Source organism: Anas acuta, chromosome 10 (genome assembly GCF_963932015.1).
Source record: "Anas acuta chromosome 10, bAnaAcu1.1, whole genome shotgun sequence".
NCBI lineage: Eukaryota > Metazoa > Chordata > Aves > Anseriformes > Anatidae > Anas > Anas acuta.
In genome coordinates, this window is record NC_088988.1 from 15,189,085 (window position 1) to 15,204,932 (window position 15,848).

The 15,848-nt window shown below is 40.1% G+C and overlaps 1 long non-coding RNA gene across 2 annotated transcripts in view; it reads left to right on the forward strand.

The window, feature by feature from the left end:
• LOC137861981 (uncharacterized) overlaps positions 1 to 15,848 on the forward strand; it is a 150,908-nt gene that overhangs the window by 114,697 nt on the left and 20,363 nt on the right. Inside the window, exons 4-5 of one of the 2 annotated variants that reach the window (XR_011099970.1) lie at positions 3,433 to 3,552; positions 6,032 to 8,342. This is a non-coding gene — a long non-coding RNA (uncharacterized lncRNA). Of the gene's footprint in view, positions 1 to 3,432; positions 3,553 to 6,031; positions 8,343 to 15,848 lie in introns of those variants that run through there. The other variant, XR_011099971.1, reaches the window with a different exon arrangement.

Consider the following 15,848-nt stretch of genomic DNA (forward strand, 5'->3'; position numbering starts at 1 on the left):
TGCTCAGTTCTTGTTCAGGGAAAACCAAGGTCTAGCCTGTTCCAGGGCCAAAAATAAAAGTTGCCGTGCAGCTCTGTCATATATTTCCTTGAAGAAACAGCTTGGTGAGGTGAAGTGAGGATGGAATGACTGTTTTCTGATGTATGTTGGACAAGAAAACTTAATCTGTGCATGGTACTTGTTTTGGCTATGCTTCAGAAGGCGTCTTGTGTGATGTCACCTGTAAATAGCTGAGAACTTTGACATCAGCTCTGTGTGAGGCTGTTTAAATAAGAGCCTCATTTATAGAATCCTGCTGCCTGTAAAATGGCTCTAATGGTGTTATCCCCATGCCTGAGGGGAAAGCTAAATAATGAAACCCCAAAGAGTCTGTAACTGGGAAGAAGGAGCACAGGAGGAAGGAGGAGAGGAGGGAAAGCTAATCTCCAGCAGTATAACCTTATCTCGTGTTCTGGTTTTATAGGAGTCAGTAGTTAGAAAAACAGCACAAAGCCACAGTTAGTGATACGAGGCATATGGGATCGTTAAAGAAATACTCTGCTGCTTGAAAGCAAGCACGTGATTCTTTGCTGCTGCACATCTTCAGCATTCTGAAAGTAATTGAAATGTTTGATTGTGCTTCGTTAGTTGTTTGTGATCAGATTTTTATGAACTCCAAAGATCCACAGGGCGTCTGTTATGTGACGCTGAGGCCCTCGGTAAGGCTTGCACCCCTGGTGTATGTGTCTATTTCTGTAATGTGTGTGTACAGACATGTAATTGTGGTCATTTGATACGATTTGGAGAATTTTGTACTCTATTTCAGATTCCCACTTAAAATCTAGAGAGCATAAAATCCATGAATATGTTTGCTCTGGGATACCCCACTGTGCGATGTGAGTTTGGCCTCTCTGAACAGAACACATATGAGGTGACCCAGCAATGACTTCAAATGTTCCTTATTAAATCTTTTTAGTGTAATGGAGTCTTTTTTTTGATTTCAGCCAGAGCTGCAGTTTGTATTTAACCATAAATTCCTCATGCTTTGAGCACATCACAAGGCCAAGCAGCGCAGTCAGCGGTGTTGCAGGCAGACCCACCAGTGTCTCCATCACGCTGGCTGCTGGCGTTCCTCCTTGGGTTCAGGTGCTGTGTAATGCTCAGCGATACCCACAGGTTAGTGATAGCACTGAAGCAAGGAGAAGGGCTTTCCCAAAGTACTCCCTGAGCAAGCACATACTGGAAGAGTTAGTGCATCCCATTGTTATTTGGGCACTCTGCTGTTAACCACCAGACAGCACCCTCCTCCCCTCCCAGAGACGATCTCTGTGGTTATGGAGGGGAGGAAGAGCCGTTCATGGCAATAAAGAGGTAGCCTGATGTCAGAAATATTTAACCCCATTCAGTTTCCCCACCAGCCAGCGGTGCTGGTTCAGCAGTGTGTGCTGTCCTGCTGTGGCAGAGCGCTTTTGGGGACTGATCTGTAAAAAAAAAAAAAAAACCTGCAGAAAGTGCAGCTACTAACTGCAGTGGATCTGTGCATCCTGCGGTCTTTTGGGGTGGATGAAGGAAGTCCTTAATGAAGTCCTAGTCTTAGCTCACTTAATTTAAGAACATGCTGAAAAAAAAATTATGAGCCTTCCTTATTTTATTGTACAAAGCTTTTAGTTAGATTAGGCTTATCCTTAGGGAGAGGATTTTGATTTTCCAGTCTGGGCAGCTTACTAGTCTTTATATAAAATTTACTATTTTAAATGGACATGTTCAAAATAATGCTTTGCAGACATGATTAAATGTTTGAAATATATTTTTTATAAATTAAATACAGTTCCATGGAAATTCTGCTCACATTTCTATTGTTCTTTGTACAATTTCTTACTGTCTGACTTCATCACTGGTTTCTGACAAAGACCTAAAATAATGCCTAGCACCAGATTCCTGAATGTGTCAAGCAACAGTTGTTGAAGATGAACTCTTTTGTTATTGTGGAACAGATCCTGTTTTCACTAACCTAGAACTAGATCTCTTTGGTTTTAATTTATTGATATGCTAGAAACGTATTTATTTGTCTCAATTTTCTCCATCACAAAGACAAAAGGTTTACCAGTGCAAAAACCTAGTAGCCTATTATCTTAAGTTTCATGCTCTGTAAGCAATGTAATCCAAGTGTGTACTTGCCAAACAGTTTCCAACTGACAGTTTACAAGCATCAGATCAAATAATGGTGATGTTATAGTGCATGTTTGCTGCAAATGTAAATATATCAAGTATCTTTATTTGTGTTGTCTGAAGTGAAAGTAACCCAACACCATCTTCTCTGGATATTTGCGTCTGAGCATTTTGGGTAAAGCTATAATAATATTTATTTTTGTTTTATGTGATGAACAACAGTCTTAAAACTAATTCTGGTGAATTAGGAGTTGTATTTCTGGGGAGCTAAGTACCACTATTTGACTGCTGTTGTAAAACTTTATTAGGCAATACATCTGACCTCAAATTGGAAATTTGTGTTGGAACCAGTTTAGGAAATCATTATAGCTCTGTTGTTAATTTTATATTTGTCTAATAAAACACAGCAGGCACTACATGACATGCGCTAAGGCAGCTGATGCTAGCTGCTAGACATGTTTTTAACTACTGTTTTCTACCTCGTACAGGCACAGGGTAGGAGGGAACTGAATGTAACTTAGTAATAGAGATTACTTTTTTTTTTTTTTTTTTGCTAGCGTATCATTGCTCTGTAGTTTGTAGCTACTTCAAAGAGGGAGATCAATGTTAATATTACCAAATATATATTTTTATCTACACATATATTTGTAAAGAAAAATATGCATCACCGTGCTGTTAAAGGTGCAGATTGTGTGAGTATATTCTAGGCTGTATTAGGAGCATCGTCAAGTTCCTACTGATGCTACCTTACCAGCTGACCGTTTCGTCTTATTTTCAGGAATGAGCACATTAGAAATGAGATGAAGGAAGGTTGGTTAATGTGAATGCAGTTACAGAAGTAGAAATGACAGCATCCAAAGTGAGAGGAAAACTTGAAGGCTGAATATAATCAAATAAAGTGTGCCAGAGGAGCCCCGTGCCAAAACACAGAATGAATTAGTGCATCGTATCGCAGGGCTGGGTGCACAGCCTTCTTACTAGCTCTATCATGTGGGGACAGGACTAGTATAATTACAGAATAAGAAATACTGTGTCAGCATCTAAGAATATTGGAGAGGAGTAGATGGAACTTGAGAAACTGCAGGTTTTTGAGTCAGGTCTCAGTAGAAAGCAAGTTAAACTGAAAAAAGTGCAATTGAAGGTTTTGAAATCAAAGCAAACTAGGCTAGCATCAGTGGTAGATAATGCTAACTTAACTGGTTTGGGTTTGGTTTTGTTTGTTGTTTTTTTTTTTTTTTTTTTGCATAAGGTAGCTGATTTTTCTAATTTATTTTTGTGTACCAGGGAAATGCAGTAGACCTGATCTGCTTGATCTGCTTGGAATTCAGTAAAACATGATGTGTTGCCCCTCGAGAAGTGTGGAGTTCAGCTGCTGAGGATGAGGACTGGTGTGGGATCTGTAAGGTGAGCACAGAACTGGCTTAGGATGAGCTTTCAGGAAATGTCTGAGGGAACTGTATCACAAGAGAAGCATTTAGACATAGGGATGCCCTACTCCTATATGGATTGCTCTCCCAGCACAGGGCACCGTGCAGGTGCTGCTGGCTCTGTGCTGCACGCACGTGGTGCTCTGCCCATCCTGGCATGCAGTGGCTGTTTCTGAGGCTCCCTTCTCCACAGCACTTGCTCTTGGCTCCACCTCAGACCCTACTTTGCTCGAAGCTCAGACATGGCTGTCTGTAGAAAGCAGTCCTTTCTGCAGAGCTTCGTAACCTCTTCCCAGTTTACCTTTGCATTTTCTCTTGAATTGTTAGTACTGGCTAGGTTTGCCCTTCAGCATGGAGCCCAGTCCCATTCAGTTTAGGCAGTGAACTATGATTCTTCTGTTTTATATATGCTAAATACAAAAAAAAAATAAAAATGGTGCTATGCATTTAGTGACCCCTGGTTATGTGTGGCTCATCCTGAGCCCTATCTCTCTCACTTCTGCCTGGATTGTTGTTGCTCTCATTGCAATGGCCTTCTGGCAGCGTGTAGCTTTGTGTTGGTTGGCTGCCATATTGATCAGGGCAAAGAAAATTTACATTCACATATTCATGCTTTGCTGCCTGCTTTCTTTGCGTTGCCACTTTTTGCACGCTCAGCACTTCTAAATACCAAGGCCATCCTCATTCACTCGCTCACTCATTCAGTCAGTCAGTGCTACAGAACTAGAAGTGAAACCTGAAGCATACCAAGTGCTAGCTGTGCTGGGTACAGCCCTGCTGGAACTTCGGTCTGCCTGAAACCACCGATTTTTGCCCAGATGAATGAGTGCAGAAGCATGGCTGTATAAGAAATGTGGACTCTGTTCTCACATCAGCTTTTCTGGGGTCAGTAGGCAGTATTAACAGGGCTTGTTTAATTTATGTTACTTATTAGGAGGTTTTCTTTTCCTTGTTGCTGTTTAGAAAATGGCAACATGAACACTGAATTAAAATTAAAAGTGTTAGAAAGAATGCCCCATAAAAGTTTCAGCTATTTTTAAGATTTTAACTCATTTGTTTTTCATTAGTTCGTGTTTAATTCTATTTATAAAAAGCTTGGTCTTTACACAACGTTAAAAAAAAAAAAGAGGAAGAAGGAGAAGTGTACGTTGACATACTAAGTGAAAAACCTCAAGAAAAATTACAGTAAATTAAAATTTATTTCCCAAGGGATAGAACATATTTCAGTGGGATGAAGGAAGAAACTAATAGACTTTCTATGAACAGCCTTTTTTATTTAAAGAATAAGCTTTCAGGCAAATATAATTCTGCAGCCTCCTGAGGAAAGCCTTTTTCTTCTTGTTAGGATAATACCAATTAAAAAGTGAACAATTAAAAGCACTGGAAGTTTGTCAGTGTACGTTCTCTGTGGATCTGTGCTTTCTCTCGTGCTGTTGCTTGCTGAACACGCCTTGTAGTGCCGGTATGGCACGCAGTGCATCTGTGCTTCCTGTCTGCAGCTAGTAATTAGTTAATGCTGCCAGACACGAACGAATTGTGTCTGCTCATCTCAAGTACTTGCTAACAAATCAACCCTTTGGGGAGAATTTTACCATTTGGGAACGATGCAATTTGACATTTTGGTTTCTCTCCACCTCACCTGTTGCTTTCTCCCCGAGTACCTGTTGTGGAGGGGTGGAAGGGCTTTTTGTTCACATTTGCTCCGGGTAACATCAGTGGTGTCATGCATGCTTGCACTGTTAGAGGAGCACAGCCTGGACAGCGAGCAGGCAAGTTGAGAGAAGAAAGCAAATGTCTTAAAACAGCTTTGCTGCAGAGGGTGATGTAGAATTAAATAGTACCCTACGGAAAGGCAGGGTTTGCAAGGGGAATCAATCACAGACGGGGCAGAAATTGTCTTTTTTCAGCCATGGTAATTTTCCCAAAGTCATCTACTAACTCACGCTTTTGCATTGGTGCTGTCTGTCCTTAGCTGTGTTCAGCATGGACAGGCTGACACCTTGTCCCCTTTAGCCTCTTCTCCGCTCCACAGGTTGTAGTTACTTTTGTCCCCTCTTTTTTTTTTTAATTAATATTTTTTTAAGTTGATAACAACAGCATGGACATTAGACAAGCAGTCCTTAATGTACTCTAAGCTCCATATCTGTTGCTTTTCTTGGACCTAATAATGGGTTCTCTGCTTGAAATGGTTCTCTTTTTACACAGTGTAGTTTGCGTTCATAAAGGATGTAACGTCTTCCTTTAAATTTGGTCTCTTATTACCATTCTTATCCAACATCAGCTTCCTGAAAATGACAAACTGTTAAAAAGCCATCCTGCTTTTGAAAAGAGTTTTGAAACCATGAAGTCTAAAGAAGAAAATCTGCATTTTATTTAAAAAATAAAAAATAAAAAATCTTGATATCTTGCTAATGTCATGCAGGATCAACAGACACTTCAATTTCTTGACTTTCTAGTGGAAGAAGCGAAGAAGCTGTGATGTTCTGGAGATGACTTCTAGCTGTTAATGGCGTGCAACAGCTCACACAAGTTCATATTCTCTGTTATGTGAAACTAGATCCCTATTGAAATACTCATGAAAACAGTGACCTCGTGGCCTGCTTCACAGCTCTGTTATTGATCCTCCTCATTATATATTTCTTTAAATGTACCTAGGTATATTTTTTTTCTAGCTTGAAGAACTGTGACTGTGTATACCATGAGGGAGTTTTGTTTGGGGTGCAGACAATTATAGGGAATTTACCTCGGTGTTTAATTTTTATGCTTTAATTCCTCAGTTTTAAAGGCAAGGCTACTTGATCTGATTTATGATGGCAGTGCGGAGTTGTGAGGGAAAAAAGAGAAATTTTTGTTCATTCAAACCACATGGTTCTCAAGGCCTTGAAAATTTTAGTTGCATTAAACATGGAAGGTACCATCATTTTTCACAGATCTCCTTGAAAATCCATTTCTTGCACACACAAAAAAAATCACAATTTCACAATGTTACATGTTTAGAAAGTTGAATGAAAATACTCCGTGGCTAATCTTGACAGTTTTAACTTGGAGAAAAGCCAAGGCCCCAGAACAATGCACAGCCAGTGCATTTGTAACACGATACAGAAATCAATACACATGACCAGATTTTCCAGTCCACCACGCTTATTTTGCAAACCCGTCAGAGGTCTGGCTGGGAGCATTCCCCATGTCAAGGAGACTTGCTGATGGCCGAAAGCTGGTGAGGATGGTAGAGCTGCCTCTGCTGCCAGCTGGCCTAGCCCTCACGGCAGGATGAGGGAGAGCATCCAAAGCGTGCGGGGGCTACTGATGTCTGGAAGGGTGCATGGGGCTCCATCGCCCCAGATCCCATCCCTGTCTGTGCTGTCCTACTTAGGTGATGCTATAGCAGAAATTACATCATGTGTCTGGTAGCTTTAACTTCTGAGGAAATAGCTAATGCTACATACACTTTCTTCTTACCAAGAGGAGCAGAAACATCTTTAAGTCGTGACCGTGTTTGCATGACTGCACAAGTGTTGTGTTTGCTGTACTCACACCAGTTAAGGGCTTGTGCTCAGTGAGTCTGATGTGGCCTCTTACAAACCCTTCAGACTGCAGTTTTGGATAGTCTGAAGTTTCCCTGTACAGCAACCCTCCCTGCCAACAGCTACCTAAAGTTCTGGGGAAGGGTTCTTCTCTTGAAGCTGCAGCTTTGTGTGAAAGAGGCAGTATTTTTATAGGAGGACAAAGAGTTTGGGAAAAATGCTCTTGCAAAACCTAGCTCTTTTTGTTGTTGTTGTTTGTTTGTTTGCTTGTCTAGACAGCCAGGGTACTTTGCTTTGGACTGTGTGGTGTTGAAGGATTTTAATCCCCAAGCTATTTTTGATTCCTGGACACATTTATGACATATGCAGTCTTAGCTTTTTTTTTTTTTTTTTTTTTTCCTCCTTCAAGATGCATGCATCCATAGACTTGAATGGGTGTAGGAAAGATAAATGGCTAAGGGAAAAGGAAATTAGTCTGAATGTTCTTAGAGCAGGAGCAAGGAGACTCTATAAAGGCAGACTGTGTGACAGAGATAAAAACTAAATGAAAATTAAGGCTCAAGAAGAGGCCTGACTGATAGTGGAGAAAGGAAGTCCAAATATGTTGAGATAATACCCAAAAGATGAAATGTAAAAAATGCTCCATTAAATCCCATTTCCCTCTTACTTTGATATTTTAATTTCCCATTTCACTTCCTTTTATAATTTCCTTCCATCCTTCCAATGATACTCACTCTCTAGTGAAAACGTACTGTTGCAAATCGTTCTCCCAAAGACCGATCCTTTAGCTCAGTAGTGTTCAGGATCTACAAATTTAGATTTCGATACCTATCAGAATATAGAGCTGGCAGGAGGGTTAGCTTTGCTTTATAACTTTCTGGCTGGAAGTTCAGAAGTGGAAAGGCAAAAACAGTGAAAGGTACGTGTTCTTCCAAAAACTGAGATACACAAAATTAACACTTGCCTTGCATTGTGATGTGGAGCTCAAGTATCCCCATGAGCAGCTTTAGTTGTTTAATTATTTTCACTTTGTTGCTAGTTTCTTGTATATAATAATTTGTTCCCTTAGATTTATGTTATTGCAGGCTACTGTCCAGCAAAGCACTTAAGCACTCGATTAACTTTAAGCACATAAGTAGTCCCGTTGCTGGACTGGGGCCATAATAAAGGAAGAGAATGTTGCAAGAGAGATTGCTTTTTCTTCTTCTTTTTCTTGTTGTTTTTTTAGGTGTCAACAGCACAGTTTATTTAGTTGCCTTTTAGGCAGTAATCTTATTAGTAAAATTGGCAGGATTAAGAGGATATTAAACAAAATCTGTGTGTTTTCACATCAGTTAAGATCTGTACTGTATTCCCTTGGAATACAACAATTCTGTTGTGCAATAACTGGATTTTAATGTTACCAAGTCACTTAAGATTGCATTAAAACACATTTATTAAATTACTTGGCTGCCTTGGAATTGTGGGCTGGAAGTAGGAGCTAGCTCCACTTCAAAACGCAGAGAGGTCTTTCGGACTGGGAAAGAACGTTTTGTAGGATCTTTTTGTAGTTTTTCTTCATCAATCAAAGCACATTTGTTTACCAAGGAACATGGAGTGAGTGTTAATTTTATGGATGTTCCTCCGTGTCCAAAACGAAGCCATCTGTCCCCGAAGGCAGCCAGGGTAAGCAGTCTGTCCGTCGTGTTGGCGTGCCCTGGCCGGTGGGGACAATGGGTGTCGCAAAGTTTGGTTGCTTTGTTTTGTCCCTGTAGGCAGGAAACCTGCCACATCAGTTCCGTCCCTCTACGTTCTGCATCTCATCATTTTCGGTTACACGTTTTTACCATCGAGAATCTAGTAATCAATAAAAGATATTTTGTTTTTACGTGGAAACCTCAGTGAAATGAAACCTCTTAATAAAAAATACTTTGTGAAAACCAAAGCTGGCAGCAAAACAGGACAGCCACCACATATGAGGAGGGAAAAAAAAAGTCTGCTCTGTCCCCTTAAAAACAAACAAAAAGAAACGTCCCTAAGAAGGAAGCAGCATCTCTGATTTTGTCATCTACTTATTTGACAGACAGTTTCCTGGTACTATTAGAGTAAATAACCCATTTGCCCAGAATTCACTCATGAATTCTCCAGTTTCTGAATATTAACATTTCTGGCAGTGATTTTCTTTTCTAAATTGCTGAGATTAAAATACAAAGCTTTAGTAGGTGGGTGCTGTTTGTACTGTAGCTGGATTTCCTTTGACAGTCGATGTGTTTGTAATTGCAGCTGAATGGCTTCGGTACTCGGACCTGCTCCTTTGATATAAACAGGTGACTGTTAACATTTCTTGATGGTCTGGGGGGATGGCTTGGTAGAAAATGTCGAATTCTTGCAAAGTAATTTCTCACGTCTTCTGATGTTTTTTTATTGAGCGCTTTGATCTTTGTTCTGCAGATGTGGAAATAACATCATCTACAACCTGTAGGCGTTCTCTGCACTTTCTCAACTAATTGTTCCGTGCATCTGACAACAAGATGCAAATTTACCCACATCTGTCTACAAAGAGGCTTTCCTCCTGCCTGGCCTTTTTTGTAGAGAGTCAAACAATGTTATTTTTACCCACTTCTAAAAATTGATTCTGAGCGTATCTTTTGACATGCCTGCTTGCCTTCCCCACTCCCAGATGTCACCAGCTCCCTGCCTGCGTTACAACATCCATCTTGGCTGGCACGTGGGACCGAGCTGGGAAGGACGAGAACAGCTTGAGACAGAAAACAGTGTTCCGTAGCTCAATGTCCCCGTCTGTGCTGAGGACCGGGAGTGTCACGTACTGATTATCCACTTCTTCTTACACAGTGATTTACATGCTGATGGGTGCAGCCTTGTAATTACCCAGGCACGTTCGCCCTATGTCCCAAACCAGACAGCCCAGGCAGGCATTAGCAGGGGAACAGCTGCAGTGGCCTGGAAGCGGGGGAAATACGGAGGTGTTCAACCCGAGGTGAGCTCTGTGCTGCGATAACTCTTATCAGAACTAGCTAATTTTAAAAAGTGCCAACATCCCCACATTAGGCAATGCAATCAGTGAGTGTTGAAATACCCCAAACAAGGGATGCCAGTTGCTTCTCCTTACATGTGGACTTAAGAGGAGAGCAGGTTCTCAGCCTTCTCTTCTCAAGTGTCATTCTACCTTTGTATAAGCTGCTTCTCATGCCCCAGCACATTTATATAGCTCTCTTATTTGTGAGAATGTTTTTCCTCTGGAGAACCAGAACATCTCATGGCTTTTGCATCCAAATGTAATTTAATTGCATTTCTCTGTTTTTTGAAGATGTTGGATCCTTTTCAGCAATCCTCTCACATAACACAGCTGAATTTCCACTTGCATTTTATTTGAAAAATGCTTGAATAAGGAGTACCGTGAAGAGTCAGTTGTCATCCTTCTATGTCATTAGTAGTTATTAACTTGATTTCCAAAAGTGCTGAGCACCTAAAGCTCTTACAAGAGATTAGCACAGGAACTGCTGATACCAAGTTCCTCCTTTGGAGAGTACACGGTACCTCAAAGTCATCGGTGGGGCTGGGTGGAAGGAGAGCCATTTCCACACTGTGCTACCTTCCCAGCCTCCTCAGTGGCATGAGAAAGAGAGAGACGAGGACTAACAACAGACCAGGTGTGATTTCTTGTGTATTTTGGGAAATCTTCACAGGGGCTGTCACTCAGCGTGCCTCTGATCCTGACGATGGTACTGCTTGCTTCTGTGCACACAGTTTGGAGCAGGGTGATTCCTCATCTGGCATTCATGTAGACAATAGCACAACACGGTGCTGGGGAGTTTGGTTGTGTCTGTTCCTTTAACAACAGGACATATGAACTCCTGATGTGACACTGAAGGGAAATATCCCAGAATATAGGAAATTTTCAAAGTTGCATACACTTCACACATGTGTAGCATTTGCTGTTGGTACAATCTTTGTTAAATATAAATCCTAAAACTGCTGAGTTTGGATGTTTACTACTGGTCATTGCTGCCCATAGCCTGCCTCCTGCAAAAGATTGACAGTCCTTTCCTGATGACTTGATGGTATGGCCAGACTGGTGATACTGGTGGAAACCTGGCCCTGGTGAAATAAATGGCCCAAATCACTCTGGCTTTGTTTAGAACACGAAATTGCCCTTGAATTCAGCAGCGGTAGATGTTAAAGTGGGAAAAATAACTTATTTTGCTTTATTCAACTTCCAACTCTGTGCTCAATTTCCCGGTGTTTTTGTTCCTTGCTGTCGTTATATATTTCGCTGGTAATAAATTGGAACCATAAATATCTGCACCTCAAATTAAGTTCATTTCCAAATGATTTTAATATAACTTTCATTAGAAATGAAAATTCCAGCAGCTTTTTATGATGTAAAATATGTTCACAAAAATAAGCATAAACATATGTACTCATATGTATGTCTGTGTATATATATGCATGAAAGTATATAATGGATCTAGATATTAGTTTTGCTTCTTAGAAATGAATGTCACAATATATTCAAGATGCAGTAATGTATTACTTTTCTTATTGCTTTAAAAGGCCTCGAATTCTTGTAGAATATGGTTTAGTGGGTCAAACATCCCCTTTCCTCTCATTTATCAGCCTTTTGATCTCGTGTCAGTTCTAAATGTTGGCATGCTTAGGCCAGAACAGTGCGCTGCAAGATCACAAAAAGGCATAGTTATATCTTTAAAAACTTATGGGCATCCTGGTGCTACATCCCAGCATAGCTTAGCAGATGTGGTATTGAGTTCCACCAAGTCTTCACTGCCCCTTTGTCTATTATTTTTTTTATAGTTTTGTTCTGCATTCCTTCCACTCAACCTCAAGTAGATGGAAGCCTGTTAGTTTATTACTTACATATGTCTGCACCCTTTTACCTCAGCAGGGAAAGACAAAATATTGAGGAGGACTGTAGGTTTGGGATGGTCAGCTAATCCTTCCCCACCTTGAACTAATCGCCAGGCTGATGTGTTATTGTGCTGAGCTCTGTTCTTCAGCGCATTGCCAGTGGGGTTTCAATTTGTAGAAGCATAAACAGATACTAAAGTAAAAAGAATGGTGCAGTGATTTGTTAGCAGAGTTCAGATCAAATTATCACAGTGCTCCCCTGCTGACAGTCCTAACAATTACCTCCTTTTTCTTGGTCTTTCAAATGTTTTCTGTTTCACTTACATCTCGGTAAATAGTGTGCTTCTCACTGCGTTTTATTTATTTGCCTACGAAAGGGGAAGAAATTGAACCCTCGACTTTCATTCAAATGTCTGAATTTCTATACATTTTGTGTGAACTTAGATGCGTTTAGAAGTTTTTGTTTTGTTTTGTTTTAAATCGGCAGGGTGACTAAAAGTGGTTTCAGCTTTCCAGTTAGTACCTGCTTTTATAAAATTTTCTAGCCCTTTTACAGCTTTATGATAGCACAGATCTTGTTGAAATTGGAAATCTTTTAAGAAGACTTAAAAAAAAAAAAGGATTTTCTACCCATTTCCTTAAAAGAGGAAATGCCTAGAAATTTGTATATATTAAGCAAATATTAAGATTTTAAAGCATTTGAGTCCCATGTTGAAGGCAAATTGGGTGTGTCAGTAGATAATATTCCCTTTTTGTGGAATATAGGCAGTTGATGTTCTATACAAGTTGTCTAGAATTAACTTCAACATTTGTTTCCACTCTTTTTCTTCCTTTCCCTGTTTTCAACTCTTGACTTTCACTCTTGCAGTTACATTTGTCTGCTTCTTACAATTCTAGTGGGACTGATTTATCATCATTTGCTAACATATCTGTCTCAAAATCTGAGCTTTGATCAGCTTGTATTTTATAACTTACATCTGTTCTATGTTTAACCTTTTGTAATTCTGTTTCTCAAAAATATTATCTAGTATAACAAAAGAATCATGTTAGTCTATGTGTTCTGTTAAACCTAAAGGAAAAAAAAAATTCAACATACCTGTCTACTTTGTTGTATTTTTGTTAATATATCAGTGATTTTTTTCATTAAATCTATAAATCTGTCACTCTGCCTTTTTTCTGTGATTGCTGCTGAACTACAAATTCCATAATCCTTTTTCTTCTCTACCTTTTTTTCCTGTGATTACATCTTTTTGTGCTTCGCAGCATCACCACCAGCAGTGTCACTGCTCTGGCCCATTTGCTGCTGCAGGGTCCAGCTTGGGCTTCCAAAAAGGTAAATGTGGGGATTAAAAGTACTCCCTCAGCAGGCTGCAGGGGAAAGCGGAAAGCTTCCTGGATTGGACTAAAACTTGCTGGACTTAAAGTTCTATCTGGGGCTGCCTTACTGACATTAATCCTTCTGCAAAAATAAGTCCTTGAAGTGAAATAGATGGATAGGAGGTTTGGCGAAGCATTGAGATAGATCTGTATATTCTGTTGCTACCTAATCTGTCTTTGAGAAGAGAAGTCTAATTTAAAAGGACCTGCCTTGAGACTGCCTCTGTCTTGGCACAGGCTGATGTACACTAGGACAAGAGTGAGAGATGTGTGAACGATGCTGTTCTAGTTCTGTTTATAACCCACGTCCCAGCTTATAAACAAGTGAACCTTGCCTAGCACCAATCAGGCTATTAACGTCGATGAAATAATAAAATATTCCTGGTGAGGATTTTTTATCCTCTTCCAACTTTTCCTTCCTCAGATGTAAATAGGTAAAGCCCTATTCTGCTTCACTTTTGACAGAAACATAGCCATCGTGCAAGGGCCAGCAGAAAGGGAACACAACCCCTTGTTCTTTGGAGAGAAATGCTCTTGATGCTGGGGGGCGCCACGGCTTATTTGCTGCACTGATGTGACTGCAGCAGTAGCCTGAGAATAGCCTAAGCTGTTCTCCAGCTTTACATAAGCTTTTGAAGTCCTCCGTTAAGCCAGTCCATAGCCACCAGTAGTAGATGCACAGACTGCTTGATCCTGACTATCAGTGCCCGGGTGAATCTGGCCTGAGGATCCATCAGAGGAAAAATACCCACAAAACCCCTAAGTAATTACAACTCGTGTCTTTCCAATGCAGTAGAGACTTTTAATACAAATGGAAATTTTATTGGCATAGGGGCTGAATGTCTTGGCATAAATGGATTCAGGGGGAGCTGTACTTGCTTGTAACTGAGCAAGTTTTGGCTTCAAGAGTGAAAAGCATTGAGGAGCTATAAATTTTGAGCCTACAAGGGCATTACAAAAGACAGAAGGGTAACCAGCATGGCATCAGTTCCTTCAGAAAGATTATGAGCTATGGAAAAAGATTAGTTACGTTTACTGCAAATAGCTTAGAAAACTTGGGTTAGGTACGTTGAGTGTATTAAATGGATCAGTGCCAGCAAATACACCTGTATAGTGATTAATTAGAAACAGTGAACCAAAGAGGGACTTTTCAGGTAGGAAGTTGCATACAGTATAATCAATGTATTTGGAGTATGTTTGGATGAAAGGATAAAAAGTGGGACAACAGTCAGTAACATGAGCAGTTAATGAATGAAATGTGGTCATAGATCTAGACTAGGAGAGTAACCACTCTCTTTGCTACTTGAGATGCTTCTCAAGAAAGGTACACAGCACTGTTCCTGTTTATGAGCAGGGAAATGAAGGGGCAAACCCAGGAACTGAATTTCCTTTTCCTTGATTCCTTCCAATATTACTTTCCGCTATTACAATTACAAAACGAGAGAGATTACAGTTGCCTATTCTCCTACACACAGCTTTCCCTAGTAGAAGTCTATGTTACAGATACTGATCCCATCTCATTTTATTGTTGTCCTGGGACCTTGCAAGATTCTGTTCTGCATGATTTAGTCTCCGACAATGTCCACTGTTGCCAAAATGTTAAAACTTGTACAGGCAAATTCTTTTATGGAATTCCTCCTTAGTTCCACAATATTCTTTTGAAGATGTAAATATTGAGATAATTTATTACAGATAGAAACATTATTTGTCATTTTCAACTTGGCATCTAATGATGTTGAGCATTTTGCCTTATCCCTAGTAAGTTATTGGGCTAGTTCATGTTTTGGTTTTGGTGTGCACCAGCTACACGTAGACCAGAAACGCATGCTCCCCTAAAGGAACCCCAGCTGACTTGGGGCTTTCATGTTGGTTTTTATTTTGGTAGCATACACCCTCCTTGAAGACAATATAGAAATACTGGCTAAAAATTACAGAATATATTTTTTTGCTCCCAGGACTTCACAAAATGTTAATCTTTGAAAAATGCAGAAGCCCATTAAAGATAAAGAGCATAAACAAGTGTAAAGCACTTCTTAAAGTCTTTGACAAAGGTCGCAGGTGTAGGGAGGTCAAAGTGATATCTTGTTCTTCTAAATATTTCAACAGATAGACAGACTTTTGATTGCATTATCTATTAAAAAATTGCTTTGAACCTTCCGCCAATGCAGACCACTTGTGCTTTCTCAAACCAACAAAGGTTCGGTCAGCAGATAAGAATTTCTGACCATGGAAGGGCAGCTGCTTTCCTTTCATCTTTCCTCTGGTGTGTACATGAAATGTTTGCTTAGCCTGGCCCCGCTATCATGAGGACTTTTTTTTTTTTTTTTCTTAATCCTCCCTCTAATTTGAATCCTACACCCCGTCTGCAAATACGACATGAAGAAAATTTAGATTTCAGCAGTGCAGGCTTAATCCTGCTGGATGCTGAGCATTTCAGCAGTGGTTCAGCACAATACCTAGCCTTATCTGACTATGCATATGCTTATCTGTAAGCCTAAACTTAAGC